At 39.1% G+C, this 16,930-nt stretch overlaps 1 long non-coding RNA gene across 1 annotated transcript in view; it reads right to left on the reverse strand.

Annotated features, from left to right (window-relative positions):
- LOC115894876 overlaps positions 1-16,930 on the reverse strand; it is a 56,583-nt gene that overhangs the window by 26,360 nt on the left and 13,293 nt on the right. Inside the window, exon 2 of the long non-coding RNA XR_004055097.1 lies at positions 10,609-10,795. This is a non-coding gene — a long non-coding RNA (uncharacterized LOC115894876). The remainder of the gene's footprint in view (positions 1-10,608; positions 10,796-16,930) is intronic.

Below are 16,930 nucleotides of genomic sequence, written 5' to 3' on the forward strand. Positions count from 1 at the left end.
AAGCTTCAGAATAAACAGAGCACAGTGAAGCACAAAGTTGAGGTTAAAAAAGCAAGCAACAAACACTAGCTTTCTTTACAGTCTTCATCATCTTTCTGCCTGATGCGCTGTGTAGCTAAGTAGTAAGCTTACATTAAAAACGGGATTGTAGAGTGAGTTTGCCTGAGAATGCCTCTCCAAGACCAGCCTAGGAAGCGCAAATCCCTCCCATTTTGTCCTCAGTTCAACTCCCAAGATTCCCAGCCTCTGCGTGTGAGTCACATTGCAATTGCCTACGATATGCATCTGCACGGATTCCTTCTGCTTCAGCAGGGAGTTTCAAGCTCCTGCCTGCCTATAATGAAGAAGAAAATTAGTGCGACAATGTGTCCGGATGCTGAAAAGCTGGCAGCCAGCAAAACAGTAGTGCATTTGGCTAATTTTCTTTTCCAGGGCTTTTTACTGTAAAGAAAATTGGCCTCCATGGATTAAAAAAATTTCAACATTTGCATCCCTTTCTTGAATCCGATCTCTTTGTTTCCATTTTAATATGTCGTGGGAAGTTTCCTGTGAAAATGTAAACAAGCTTTGTGTTTATTTTAATCACTTTTTCCTCCTGTTTTCGAGCTGTAGACAACCCCGGCCCTTACTCAAATTCTGGTGGTTAGAGTAGAACACAACCAAGTTGTAACCCAAGCCTGTCCTTTTGTAAGAGGAAGTGGTGGGATAAATAAAAGGAAGGCATTTCCTAAAGTAGCTGAGAGTCCTATTAACTGGCTAAAGATCTAACTCCTCAATGAAGAATTAGTCAACTGAGCTAGTTGAACAAAACCTTTGAGGTGAATAATTCACAGCTTTGGAACCTAAATACCCACCCAAGAAGGAATCTTCCCTTTTCCTGTTAATCCTGAATATTGTATCTCTACTTTGCTTCTGGAATCACCTTGAAAGTGTTGCCATCTTCAGTGTTTCTACTCCCTCTCATCTGATGTATTAAGCCACTGTAGTCTAGCTTCTATTCTTTCTACCTTACTGAAATTTACAAAGACAGATATCAACAATGATTTACTTTTTGTATAAGTAATACATTATGATCAATACAGTGAATGTTTCTGCCACCTATTTTACTGGATTTCTCTGTTCTATTTGAAGATGTAAACCACTCTCTCCTTTGAGAATTTTGTCTTCTTTTGTTTTCTGTGGCATCATGCTCTTCTGATTCCTTTTCTACATTGCAGATCATCAATCCTTAGTCTTCTTCACTGAATTCTCTTTTATTGTCCTCTTAAAATAGAAGTTATATTTTACAATCTCATTCATTCTCATCTTTTCAATATCACCTCTATATAATTTTCCCATTTATATGTCTAGCCTAGACTTCCTTCCTAAATCCTTACATCTTGATCTGCACTCTTTGATTCTAGCAGTGCTATTGTGAACAATTCCAAACCACCTCCTGCTGCCAAAATCTCACCTCAAGTGTCTGCTTCTCTTGTCTTTTCCTGTTGCAACTCAAGGCCTTTTATAACGTCATAGAAGCATTTTTGCCCACTTAAACAAGAGCAGCTCACAAGAGGGAAGTCAGAAGACAAATGTTTCAGACTCCCACCTTTCAGATGGGTAATTCTTGCAGGCTTTCTTTGTTTTTCTCAAAAGTCCCATGTTGCCTAGAGCACTGACCTCAATAAAGTATCCTTACACTGGCTCTTCTTTTTTCCCTATCTCACTTTCCCTCTGTGACCACTCAGGTTTTGTGAGATCACTTGCCAAACAAACTACCTATGGCCAAATTCCTTTTTTTAATATATTTTATTTTTTAGACCACTTTTACTTTCACATCAAAATGAAACAGAAGATACAGAGAACTCCCATATACTGCTTGTCCTCACATATGCAGTCTCCCCCATTATCAACATCCTGCCCCACAGTTGAACATTTGTTATAATCCGTGAACCTACATTAAAACATCACTGTCACCCAAGGCCTATCATTTACACTAGGATTCACTCCTGGTGATGTATATTATTATAGGTTAAGACAAATTTATAATGACATGTGTCTACCATTATAGTGTCATACAAAGTTTTTCACTGCCCTGAAAATCCTCTGTGCTCCTCCACCTATTCATCTCTTCCTCCCTGTAACCCTTGGCAACCAGTCATCTTTTTACTGTCTTCATAATTTTGACTTTTTCAGAACGTCATATAATTGAAGTCCTGTAGTATACAGCCTTTTAAGATTGGCTTCTTTCCTCATAATATGCGTCGTAAGTTTCCCTCATGTCTTTTCATAGCTTGATAGCTCATTTCTCTTTGGTGTTGAATAGTACGTCAATGTCTACATGTACCACAGTTTATCCACTCACCTACTGAAGGATATCTTACTTGCTTCCAAGTTTGGGTAATTATGAATAATCAGGCCACAAAAATCTGCGTGCCCCCCATGTGTTTCCCCCATGCTGTCCTCGTGATAGTGAGGGAGTTCTCACAACAGCTGATGGTTTTAAGTTTGACACTTCCACTCTCTTTCTCTGTCTCTCTCCTGCTGCCATGTAAGAAGTGCCTTGCTTCCCTTTTGCCTTCTACCATGATTGTAGGTCTCCTGAGGCCTCCCCAGCCATGCTGAACTATGAATCAATTAAACCTCTTTTGTTTATAAATTACCCCGTCTCAGGTAGTTTCTTTATAGCAGTGTGAAAATGAACTAATGCAAATGCCAAGGATAATTGCTAGATCATACACATGCTAAGAGTATATTTAGTTTTTTTTTTAAATAAAATTGAGACAGGGTCTCACCATGTTGCCCAGTCTGGTCTCAAACTCCTGGGTTCAAGTAATCATCCCCCCTTGGCCTCCCAAAGTGCTGGGATTACATGCATGAGTCACAGTGCCTGGCCTATTTACTTTTATAAAAAACTGCCAAACTGTCTTCCAAAGTGGCTGTATTACTTTGCACTCCCACCAGCAATAAATGAGCATTCCTGGTGCTCCACATGCTCACAAGCATGTGATGTTGTCAGTGTTTTTGATTTTTGGTTATTCTCATTGATGTGTAGTGCCATGTCATTGTCGCTTTAATTTGCGTTTCCTGGATGAGGCGGAGTATCTTTCCTGGATGAGGTGGAGTATCTTTTTTTTGTTTATTTGCTGTCTATATATCTTATTTGGTGAAGTATCTGTTGGAGTTTTGGGCCCATTTTTTAATGGTACCCAAGTTCTTAGTTTAGGCATTGCTTTAAGGGAAACCAAAAGATAATTGGTACCAGCAATGATCCTGCAAAGCAGAAGAATGAGATCCTATCACTAGATTGTTTGCATTCAGATGATACCAATAATTGAATGACTGGTGGTAAATAGGATGGTGATAAGACCTAACATGCAGTACCATTCAATTATTAAGCCCAGCCTGTCCAATATGGTGAAACCCCGTCTCTACTAAAAATGCAAACATTAGCAGGGCACGATGGCACACCCCTCTGATCCCAGCTTCTCGGGAGGCTGAGGTGGGAGAACTGCTTGAATCTGGGAGATGGAGGCTGCAGTGAGCTGAGATCATGCCACTGCATTCTAGCCTGGGCAACAGAGCGAGACCCCATCTCAAAAACAACAACAACAACAACAACAACAACAACAGCAGCAACAACAACACACAACTCTCATCTGTAGTGGATGTGATAAAATACAGAGGAAAAGAAAGGTACTACTTTCATTGATATTGGACAATAGTAATTATAAGGATTATGGAATTCACTGGCTTTCATTAAATGCCTTAAAGTTCTTGAACAAATATGAGTATGAAATAAAAATAATATGCTGGGTTCAGCTATCTCCTGTGAGGTGCACCCTGTGAAGATCAGAAGGCCTCCATGGATGGGTAAAAAGAGACCTTCAACTCCTATAATCAAAGAGTAGTTCTATGCTGAAAGTCAGGTCAAATATTGAAACCGTCTGAAGAGACTGAATGTGCAGCCTTGAAAAATCTTCAAAGCTGAAGACACAGCCATAATAGGAGAGTAGTAGAATCCTAAAACTTGATATGGGGATATTTGTAGATTCATTTAAAAAGATTGAACCCTAAGTTCTCCTGGATCCTCCAGACTGGTATAAGCAGCCACTGCCCCTGCCAGAGAGGAGTCCTTCTTACCTGAAGATACTGTCCAGATCTCACCTGAAGCAGATGCCTAGCAAGATGATGTTTCTTCCTCAAGACCCACCATTGCCTTTCCTTATAGTTTCCAAACCAATAATTAAAGTCACATTTCAGGGTACACTAAGTGGGGAAATACAAGCCCTCTTCCAGAAAGAAATAGCTGATTCACATTTTGTATTACTGGCTTATATGTTCTGGCAGAAATTGGTAAAATATGTGTGGGAGTGGATTTTGAGGGTTAAGTTGGGCAGACAGTATATAAATCTGAATAAAGGAGAGGTTGTTGACATTGGAGTACTCTTTCATGACTCAGGATTTAATGCCTTGGCAAGAACACCTGGACCCAGTCCTAATACAGAACTGGGATCCCTCTTTGAAACTTAGTCACATTTATGGCCCATAGTAATAATGGTGGAGATGCTGGAACTGTGTTGGCAGAGTGCTGGAGAAAGATTTAGAAGTGGGAGAAAAACTGACTCTGTGTTCCTCGGAAGAGCCCAGAAGATACGCCTTTACTAACAAAATAAAGTATAAACTTGTGTGGGAGAGTAGCCAGTTTTATCTTTGAAAATTTCAATGGCAGCTCTTCTCTGTAGGACAGAGTAGATAGAAGGAAATTATATCATGATGGAACTCATTTCCTCTCTATCAATGGCAATGTAGAATTCCAAAACATCAGACACAGGTTGCAACACTTAACAGTTACAGGCAAGGTGGAAATAATAACCATAATCGGCAGCAAATCTAGAATGACAATCAGGAGTCAATCAAGAGTGAGGTAGATGGGCAGCTGACTATAGACAAAAATCAACTGCTGGTGAACAGAAGGCTGATTTCAGCTGCTACAGTGGAAAATCACAATTATTCATCAAGCTTCAAGCTTTAAGATCTGATCCAATTCTCAAAAAGAGAGTCATTAAAGAGGATAATGTTCACTGCCAAGGAAAGATCCCTAAAGGTCCCCTTAAAGAAGGTATATTGTATATACTGCTACAGCAAATATATACAATAAACATGCTCCAAATTTATTATCTGAAGAAACTGTGACCACTTACCAGACTAAGTTACGCACTGGGGAAAGAGGAGGACTCTGACCTTTCAAGGACTATTAGATATGTTTCTAAGCTGACAAAAATACAAGGAGACATGCTATGTCATCATACCCCACTGCCTCAATTAGAGTGGAGCTTTTGAAGGGCAGATGAATCCTCTCCAAAGACTATCTCACGATGAGTTTGTATACCCATTCTGTTATTTCCCCTGTGCCTGAGTGTACAATTGGGATGAATATGATTAGCAGCTAATGAACACTCACTCACATGGTTCCTTGAGCTGTGCAATAAGAGCAATTATTATATAAAAGGCCAAGGATAAGGCTTTGAAGTTACCCATACCCACTTAAGATAGTAAATCAGAATACCATGTTCCATGAAAATCCAAGCTTAATGCTACAATCAAGATGTGAAGGCACAGGTATTGTGGTCATCACCATATCATTGTCTGGTTGACATCAATATAGATAATAGCTGATTACCATGAAATTACCAAATGAGAGCCACAGTTGCATGTCTGTATCAGATGTCATATGTTGACTAGAACTGATCAACATCACTTGTTGATCAGGCAGTGGCAGTTGGTATGTAGCTATTAATCTGGTTAATGTGTTCTTTTCAATCCTCATCAATAATGAAGATAAAAGAAATTCACGTTTATGTGGAAAGGACAGCAATGCACATTCACTGCCTTGTCCCTGAGCTATGTTATTTATCCTGTTCTCTGTAAAAATGTAGTAAAAAGGAAACTAGATCGTCTTGACATTCTAGAGAAAATTATACTGGTCTACTATATTGATGAAATTATGAACAGGAAATGGTGAGTAGTTCTGTTACCATCATCAAATCATACATTCCAATGAGTCAGAGATAAAAGCTACAAAGATTGAGGGGCTGCCACATACTTTGAAGATTTTTAGGAATCCAATGACCTGGCACATATTTGAACATGTTCTCGCGTAATCCAAAAAAAAAAAAGACAAGTTATTGCACCTTGCAACCTTGCAACTAAGAAAAAGACACATTTAGTCGTGCAACAGATGCTCTCAGTGTTTTGCACAGAACATCTTATCAATTTCCATTTCTTTGCTTATAGGTCTAACTTCTAATTGCCAGCACTGCAATTTTTGCTTGAAGGCTCCCTTTCTGACCACCAGACTATGGAGAAGGCCAGAAATACCCAATAATTAATTCCACCCAAGATTAATCCTCAATTAGTGACTAATAACAGTTGGTGGATACTCCCTCAGCCCTAAGATGGGATAAGTTGTGAGTACTGCATTTCACAAAGTCTACAAGAGTTCCTGAGAAGGATTAAGCTCTAGTTGCCCTCAGTGATAACTTGCTTGGAAATCTTATCTTTATGAGATGCAACTCACACAGTGCTTAGAGAGGAATTTATAGTTGTAAACACCTATACCTAAAAAAGAAGAAAGATCTCAAATCAATAATCTGAAACTCTTCCATATGAAACTAAAATTAAAAAAAGAGCAAATTAAACCCAAAACCAGAAAAGAGAAGGAAATAATGATAATTAGAACATAAATAAATAAAATAGAGCATAGAAAAACAACACAATCAACAAAACCATAGCTTGGTTCTTTGAAAAGATCAATAAAATCGAAAAATCTTTAGCTAAAAAAAGAAAAAAGAGAATTACTAAAATAGGGAATAAAAGAGGAAACATAACTATGGACCATAGAGAAATTAAAAGTAATCTAAGGAAATACAATGAACAAATGTATACCAACAAATTAGATAACTTGAAAAAAATCTACAACTTCTTAGAAGGACACAAATCCAGGTATATGCCTGGTGGCTCATGCCTCTAATCTCAGTACTTTGGGAGGCAAAGGTAGATGGATCACTTGAGCTCAGGAATTCAAGTCCAGCCTAGGCAACATGGCTGTCTGTCTCTATACAAAATACAAAAATTAGCCAGCCATGGTGGTTGCATGCCTGTCATCCCAATTACTCAGGAGGCTGAGGTGGGAGGATCACTTGAGCCTGGGAGGTCAAGGCTTCAGTAAGCCAAGATCACACCACATACTCCAGCCTGAGGGATAGAATGAGACCCTGTCTCAAAAAAAAAAAAAAAAAAAAAAAGATACAAATGACTGAAATTGCATCAAGAAATAGATTGAACAGACTTATAATAAGTACAAAGATATTGATTAGAAATTTGGAAACTTCCCTCCATGAACAGCCCAGATGCAAGCCTTGGCAATGTTGCAAAACCTCATCGCTACAAAAAAAAAAAAAAAAAAAAAAAAATCAGCCGGGTGTGGTGGCATGTGCTTGTAGTCCCAGCTGCTTGGGAGGCTGAGGTGGGAGGATTACCTGAGCCAAGAAAGGTCGAGGCTGTGTGATCAGGTCACTGCACTCCAGTCTGGGCGACAGAGTTGATACTGTCTCAAAAAAAAAAAAAAAAAAAAAAAAAAAAAAAAAAAGCCTAAATTCAGATGGTCTCACTGGTAAATTCTACCAAATATTTAAGGAAAAATTAACACAAATCCTTTACAAATCTTCTAGTAATATAAAAGAAAGGAGCATTTTCCATCTCATTCTATGAGGCTAATTTTACCTTAATACCAAAACTAGACAAAGACAATAAACCTATAAATAAAGACATAAAAATTCTCTATAAAATATTAGCAAACCAATAATAGAAACATTAAAAGAAATTACAGACCAGGAACAAATAAGATTTATTCCAGGAATGCAAGATTGTTTTGATACCCAAAAAATCAATTAATGTAATATACAATATTAATAGAACAAAAGACAAAATCATATGATCATCTCAATAGATGCAGAAAATGCATCTGACAAAACTCTAATACTCTTTCATGATGAAAAAGAAATATTCAATAAACTAGGAATAGAAGGGAACTTCCTCAATCTGATAAAGAGCATCTATGAAAAACTTCATCTAACATTATATTTCATGGTAAGACACTAAACTTTTTCTCCTCAAGATCAGGAACAAGACAAGGATGCCAGTTTTTGCCTCTTCTACTCAACATTGTATTGGAGGTTCCAGCCGAGGCAATTAGGCCAGAAAAAAAAAAAAATGTATACAAATTGGAAAAAAAGAAGTAAAACTACCTCTACTTTGGGGTAATATGATTCTGTATATAGAAAATCATAAGGAATTTTAAAACTAGCAGAAATAAAGTTGAAGATTACATGGTGTAAGGTCAGTGTGCAAAATCAATTGTAATTGTGTACACTTGCAATAAATATGAAAATAAAATTAAGAAAACAATTACACTTATAATAGCATTAAAAAGAATAAAATACTTGGAACTAAACCTAACAGAAGTGCAAGAAATGTATACTGAAAACTAGAAAATACTGTTGAAATAAATTGAAGAATAATAAATAAATATTAAGACATCTCACATTCATAGATCAGAAGACTTAATATTGTTAAAAAGGAGGTATTCCCCAAATGTATCTGTATACTCAGCATAATATCTATTAAAATCCCAGACAACTCCTCTGCAAAAATTAGATATGATTCAAAAATGTATATGAAAATGGAAGAGATCCAGAATAGACAATATAATCTGAAAACAAAAGAACAAAATTGGAGAACTCATAATTCCCAATTTCAAATATAATCGTAAGCTAAAGTAATCAAGACAGCGTGTTCCTGGAGTAAGACTAGAAATATAAATAAATAAAATGAAATAGACATTCCCGAAATAAACTCTCACATATAAACTCAATTGATTTTCATCAAAAGTGTCAAGAAACAGTAATGGGGAAAGAACAATCTTTTCAACAAATGGTGCTGGGATAACTGAATAACCAAAAGGAATCCAAAAATTGAATTTGGACTCAGACTTTTTACCATATATAAAAATTAAGTCAAAATGAATTATAGACCTAAATATGATAGTTAAAATTATAAAACTCTTAGAAGAAAATTTATTTGAGAAGATCCTCATGACCTTGAATTAGGCAATGATTTATTTGACCCAAACCACAAATGACAAAAAATAATGATAATAAATTGGACTTTATCAAACTAGCAAACTTTTGCTCTTCGAGTGCTACTATCACACAAATAAAAAGACAGCTCTGATGGTTAATTTTATAGGACATTTTTCTAGATCATGATACTCTGTTGTTTGGTCAAACATCAATCTGGATGCTGTTGTGAAGATATTTTTTAGATATGATTGATACTTAAATCAGTAGACTTTGAGGAAGCAGATTTACCCTTCATAAAGCAGGTGGGCTTTATCCAATCAATAGAAGTCCTTAAGAGAAAAGGGTCCTGGGAAAATGAAGAAATTTTGTTTCTAGACTACATTCCTATTCAAGACTGCAACATCAACTCCTGACAGAATTTTCAACCTGTCAGCCTGCCCTACAGATTACAGACTTATCAGCCCACACAATCATATGAATCATTTTATAAAACAATGTCTCCCTCGGCCAGGAGCAGTGGCTCACGCCTGTCATCCTAGCACTTTGGCAGGCAGAGGCAGGCGGATCACAAGGTTGGGAGATCAAGACCATCTTGGCCAACATGGTAAAACCCCGTTTCTACTAAAAATAAAAATAAAAAATTAACTGGGTGTGGTGGCACGTGCCTGTAGTCCCAGCTACTCAGTAGGCTGAGGCAGGAGAATCTCTTGAACCCAGGAGGTGGAGGTTGCAGTGAGCCAAGATCACCACTGCACTCCAGCCTGGTGACAGAGAAAGACTCTGTCTAAAAACAAAAAAAAACTCTCCCTCTCTGTTTCAACCTCTCTTTCAACGTATGTGTGTATGTATACATATATATGCTAGAAGATATTGCAAGTTTGATTCAGAGAACAGCAACAGAGCAAACATCACAAATAAACCAAATCACATGAATATTATGGCAGACATATTCCCCAGTATATATAAAAGCTATGTTTACATTCTACTTTGGTCTGTTAATGAGCAGTAACATTATATATTAAACATGTACATACTTTAATTTTAAAATATTGCTTAAAAGTGCTAACAATCATCTGAGCCCTCAGGAAAAATAATCCTTTTTGCTGGGGAAGGGTCTTGCCTCCATGTTGATCACTGCTGACTGATCAGGGTCGTGGTTCCTAAGTTTGGGGAGGTGGTGGCAATTTCTTAAAATAAGACAACAATGAAGTTTGCTGTATTAATTGACTCCTCCTTTCACAAAAGATTGCTCTGTTGCATGTTATGCTGTTTGATAGCATTTCCCTGCAATAGAAGCTCTTTCAAAATTGGAGTCAACTCTCTCAAGTCCTGCTGCTGCTTCATCAACTAAATTTATGAAAAATTCTAAGTCCATTGTTGTCATTTCAACAGTTTACAGCATCTCCACCAGAAGTGTATTCCATGTCAAGCAACCACTTTCTTTGTTCATCTATAAACAACAGCCCTTCTTTCATTCAAGTTTTACCATGAGATTGCAGCAATTCATCCACTGAAGTGGAATCTTCAGAATCCACTAATTCTAGTTCTCTTGCTGCTTCCACCACATCTGCAATTATATTCTCCACTGAAGTCTTCAACTCCCAAAAGTCGTCCTTGAGAGTTGGCATCAACTTCTTCCAAACTCCTGTTAATGTTGCTATTTTGACCTCCTCCTGTAAACAACAAATATTCTTAATGGCATCTAGAATGGTGAGCTCTTTCCAGAAGATTTTCAATTTACATTGTCCAGATTCCTCAGAGGAATCACTATCTATGGTAGCTATAGGCTAACAAAATGTGTTTCTTAAATAAGACTTGAAACTCAAAATTACTCCTTGATCCAGGGGTTGCAGAATGAATGTTGTGTTAACAGGCATGAAAACATTATTCTCGGGGGCAGAGCAAGATGGCCGAATAGGAACAGCTCCAGTCTCCAACTCCCAGGGCGAGCGACACAGAAGACCGGTGATTTCTGCATTTTCAACTGAGGTACTGGGGTCATCTCACTAGGGAGTGCCGGACAATCGGTGCTGGTCAGCTGCTGCAGCCTGACCAGCGAGAGCTGAAGCAGGGCGAGGCATCGCCTCACCTGGAAGCACAAGGGGTAAGGGGATCCGTTTTCCTAGCCAGGGGAACTGAGACACACAACATCTGGAAAATCGGGTAACTCCCACCCCAATACTGCGCTGTAAGCATACAGGCACACCAGGAGAATATATCCCACACCTGGCCGGGAGGGTCCCACGCCCACGAAGCCTCCCTCACTGCTAACACAGCCGTCTGCCGCTATCTATCCGCAAGGCAGCAGCGAGGCTGGGGGAGGGGCGCCCGCCATTGCTGAGGCTTAAGTAGGTAAACAAAGCCTCTGGGAAGCTCGAACTGGGTGGAGCTCACAGCAGCTCAAGGAAGCCTGCCTGTATCTGTAGTCTCCACCTCTGGGGACAGCGCACAGCTGAAGACCAACAGGGGAATTAGCCAGAGCCGGTGCAGACGAGAACGACTCTGTCTGACAGCTTTGGGGAGAGCCGTGGATCTCCCAACGTGGAGGTTGAGATCTGAGAACGGACAGACTGCCTGCTCAGGTGTGTCCCTGACCCCTGAGTAGCCTAGCTGGGAGAAATCCCCCACTAGGGGCAGTCTGACACCCCACACCTCACAGGGTGGAGTACACCCCTGAGAGGAAACTTCCAAAGGAAGAATCAGACAGGTACACTCGCTGTTCAGCAATATTCTATCTTCGGCAACCTCTGCTGCTGATACCCAGGCAAACAGGGTCTGGAGTGGACCTCAAGCAATCTCCAACAGACCAACAGACAGTCCTTCTGACTGTCAGAAGGAAAACTATCAAACAGGAAGGACACCTATACCAAAACCCCATCAGTACGTCACCACCATCAAAGACCAGAGACAGATAAAACCACAAAGATGGGGAAGAAGCAGGGCAGAAAAGCTGGAAATTCGAAAAATAAGAGCGCATCTCCCCCTGCAAAGGAGCGCAGCCCATCGCCAGCAACGGATCAAAGCTGGTCAGAGAATGACTTGGACGAGAGGAGAGAAGAAGGCTTCAGTCCATCAAACTTCTCAGAGCTAAAGGAGGAATTACGTACCCAGCGCAAAGAAACTAAAAATCTTGAAAAAAGAGTGGAAGAATTGACAGCTAGACTAATTAATGCAGAGAAGATCATAAACGAAATGACAGAGATGAAAACCATGACACGAGAAATACGTGACAAATGCACAAGCTTCAGTAACCGACTCGATCAACTGGAAGAAAGAGTATCAGCGATTGAAGATCAAATGAATGAAATGAAGCGAGAAGAGAAACCAAAAGAAAAAAGAAGAAAAAGAAATGAGCAAAGCCTGCAACAAGTATGGGATTACGTAAAAAGACCAAATCTACGTCTGATCGGGGTGCCTGAAAGTGAGGGGGAAAATGGAACCAAGTTGGAAAACACTCTTCAGGATATCATCCAGGAGAACTTCCCCAACCTAGTAGGGCAGGCCAACATTCAAATTCAGGAAATACAGAGAACGCCACAAAGATACTCCTCCAGAAGAGCAACTCCAAGACACATAATTGCCAGATTCACCAAAGTTGAAATGAAGGAAAAAATCTTAAGGGCAGCCAGAGAGAAAGGTCGGGTTACCCACAAAGGGAAGCCCATCAGACTAACAGCAGATCTCTCGGCAGAAACTCTACAAGCCAGAAGAGAGTGGGGGCCAATATTCAACGTTCTTAAAGAAAAGAATTTTAAACCCAGAATTTCATATCCAGCCAAACTAAGTTTCATAAGTGAAGGAGAAATAAAATCCTTTACAGATAAGCAAATGCTTAGAGATTTTGTCACTACCAGGCCTGCCTTACAAGAGACCCTGAAGGAAGCCCTAAACATGGAAAGGAACAACCGGTACCAGCCATCGCAAAAACATGCCAAAATGTAAAGACCAACGAGGCTAGGAAGAAACTGCATCAACTAACGAGCAAAATAACCAGTTAATATCATAATGGCAGGATCAAGTTCACACATAACAATATTAACCTTAAATGTTAATGGACTAAATGCTCCAATTAAAAGACACAGACTGGCAAACTGGATAAAGAGTCAAGACCCATCAGTCTGCTGTATTCAGGAGACCCATCTCACATACAGAGACATACATAGGCTCAAAATAAAGGGATGGAGGAAGATCTACCAAGCAAATGGAGAACAAAAAAAAGCAGGGGTTGCAATCCTAGTCTCTGATAAAACAGACTTCAAACCATCAAAGATCAAAAGAGACAAAGAAGGCCATTACATAATGGTAAAGGGATCAATTCAACAGGAAGAGCTAACTCTCCTAAATATATATGCACCCAATACAGGAGCACCCAGATTCATAAAGCAAGTCCTTAGAGACTTACAAAGAGACTTAGACTCCCATACAATAATAATGGGAGACTTCAACACTCCGCTGTCAATATTAGACAGATCAACGAGACAGAAAGTTAACAAGGATATCCAGGAATTGAACTCATCTCTGCACCAAGCGGACCTCATAGACATCTATAGAACTCTCCACCCAAAATCAACAGAATATACATTCTTCTCAGCACCACATCGCACTTATTCCAAAATTGACCACATAATTGGAAGTAAAGCACTCCTCAGCAAATGTACAAGAACAGAAATTATAACAAACTGTCTCTCAGACCACAGTGCAATCAAACTAGAACTCAGGACTAAGAAACTCAATCAAAACCGCTCAACTACATGGAAACTGAACAACCTGCTCCTGAATGACTACTGGGTACATAACGAAATGAAAGCGGAAATAAAGATGTTCTTTGAAACCAATGAGAACAAAGATACAACATACCAGAATCTCTGGGACACATTTAAAGCAGTGTGTAGAGGGAAATTTATAGCACTAAATGCCCACAAGAGAAAGCAGGAAAGATCTAAAATTGACACTCTAACATCACAATTAAAAGAACTAGAGAGGCAAGAGCAAACACATTCAAAAGCTAGCAGAAGGCAAGAAATAACTAAGATCAGAGCCGAACTAAAGGAGATAGAGACACAAAAAACCCTCCAAAAACTCAATGAATCCAGGAGTTGGTTTTTTGAAAAGATCAACAAAATAGACAGACCGCTAGCAAGGCTAATAAAGAAGAAAAGAGAGAGGAATCAAATAGATGCGATAAAAAATGATAAAGGGGATATCACCACTGACCCCACAGAAATACAAACTACCATCAGAGAATACTATAAACGCCTCTACGCAAATCAACTAGAAAATCTAGAAGAAATGGATAATTTCCTGGACACTTACACTCTCCCAAGGCTAAACCAGGAAGAAGTTGAATCCCTGAATAGACCAATAGCAGGCTCTGAAATTGAGGCAACAATTAATAGCCTACCCACCAAAAAAAGTCCAGGACCAGATGGATTCACAGCTGAATTCTACCAGAGGTACAAGGAGGAGCTGGTACCATTCCTTCTGAAACTATTCCAATCAATAGAAAAAGAGGGAATCCTCCCTAACTCATTTTATAAGGCCAACATCATCCTGATACCAAAGCCTGGCAGAGACACAACAAAAAAAGAGAATTTTAGACCAATATCCCTGATGAACATTGATGCAAAAATTCTCAATAAAATACTGGCAAACCGGATTCAGCAGCACATCAAAAAGCTTATCCACCATGATCAAGTGGGCTTCATCCCTGGGATGCAAGGCTGGTTCAACATTCGCAAATCAATAAATGTAATCCAGCATATAAACAGAACCAAAGACAAGAACCACATGATTGTCTCAATAGATGCAGAAAAGGCTTTTGACAAAATACAACAGCCCTTCATGCTAAAAACGCTCAATAAATTCGGTATTGATGGAACGTGCCTCAAAATAATAAGAGCTATTTATGACAAACCCACAGCTAATATCATACTGAATGGGCAAAAACTGGAAAAATTCCCTTTGAAAACTGGCACAAGACAGGGATGCCCTCTCTCACCACTCCTATTCAACATAGTGTTGGAAGTTCTGGCTAGGGCAATCAGGCAAGAGAAAGAAATCAAGGGTATCCAGTTAGGAAAAGAAGTCAAATTGTCCCTGTTTGCAGATGACATGATTGTATATTTAGAAAACCCCATCGTCTCAGCCCAAAATCTCCTTAAGCTGATAAGCAACTTCAGCAAAGTCTCAGGATACAAAATTAATGTGCAAAAATCACAAGCATTCTTATACACCAGTAACAGACAAGCAGAGAGCCAAATCAGGAATGAACTTCCATTCACAATTGCTTCAAAGAGAATAAAATACCTAGGAATCCAGCTTACAAGGGATGTAAAGGACCTCTTCAAAGAGAACTACAAACCACTGCTCAGTGAAATAAAAGAGGACACAAACAAATGGAAGAACATACCATGCTCATGGATAGGAAGAATCAATATCGTGAAAATGGCCATACTCCCCAAGGTTATTTATAGATTCAATGCCATCCCCATCAAGCTACCAATGAGTTTCTTCACAGAATTGGAAAAAACTGCTTTAAAGTTCATATGGAACCAAAAAAGAGCCCGCATTGCCAAGACAATCCTAAGTCAAAAGGACAAAGCTGGAGGCATCACGCTACCTGACTTCAAACTATACTACAAGGCTACAGTAACCAAAACAGCATGGTACTGGTACCAAAACAGAGCTATAGACCAATGGAACAGAACAGAGTCCTCAGAAATAATACCGCACATCTACAGCCATCTGATCTTTGACAAACCTGAGAGAAACAAGAAATGGGGAAAGGATTCCCTATTTAATAAATGGTGCTGGGAAAATTGGCTAGCCATAAGTAGAAAGCTGAAACTGGATCCTTTCCTTACCCCTTATACGAAGATTAATTCAAGATGGATTAGAGACTTAAATGTTAGACCTAATACCATAAAAACCCTAGAAGAAAATCTAGGTAGTACCATTCAGGACATAGGCATGGGCAAGGACTTCATGTCTAAAACACCAAAAGCAACGGCAGCAAAAGCAAAAATTGACAAATGGGATCTAATTAAACTAAAGAGCTTTTGCACAGCAAAAGAAACTACCATCAGAGTGAACAGGCAACCCACAGAATGGGAGAAAATTTTTGCAACCTACTCATCTGACAAAGGGCTAATATCCAGAATCTACAAAGAACTCAAACAAATATACGAGAAAAAAACAAACAACCCCCTCAAAAAGTGGGGAAAGGATATCAACAGACATTTCTCAAAAGAAGATATTCATACAGCCAACAGACACATGAAAAAATGCTCATCATCACTCGCCATCAGAGAAATGCAAATCAAAACCACAATGAGATACCATCTCACACCAGTTAGAATGGCAATCATTAAGAAGTCAGGAAACAACAGGTGTTGGAGAGGATGTGGAGAAATAGGAACACTTTTACACTGTTGGTGGGATTGTACACTAGTTCAACCATTATGGAAAACAGTATGGCAATTCCTCAAGGATCTAGAACTAGATGTACCATATGACCCAGCCATTCCACTACTGGGTATATACCCAAAGGATTATAAATTATTCTACTACAAAGACACATGTACACGTATGTTTATTGCGGCACTATACACAATAGCAAAGACTTGGAATCAACCCAAATGTCCATCTGTGACAGACTGGATTAAGAAAATGTGGCACATATACACCATGGAATACTATGCAGCCATAAAAAAGGATGAGTTTGCGTCCTTTGTAGGGACATGGATGCAGCTGGAAACCATCATTCTTAGCAAACTATCACAAGAACAGAAAACCAAAGACCGCATGTT

This window comes from Rhinopithecus roxellana, chromosome 2 (genome assembly GCF_007565055.1).
Source record: "Rhinopithecus roxellana isolate Shanxi Qingling chromosome 2, ASM756505v1, whole genome shotgun sequence".
Taxonomy (NCBI): domain Eukaryota; kingdom Metazoa; phylum Chordata; class Mammalia; order Primates; family Cercopithecidae; genus Rhinopithecus; species Rhinopithecus roxellana.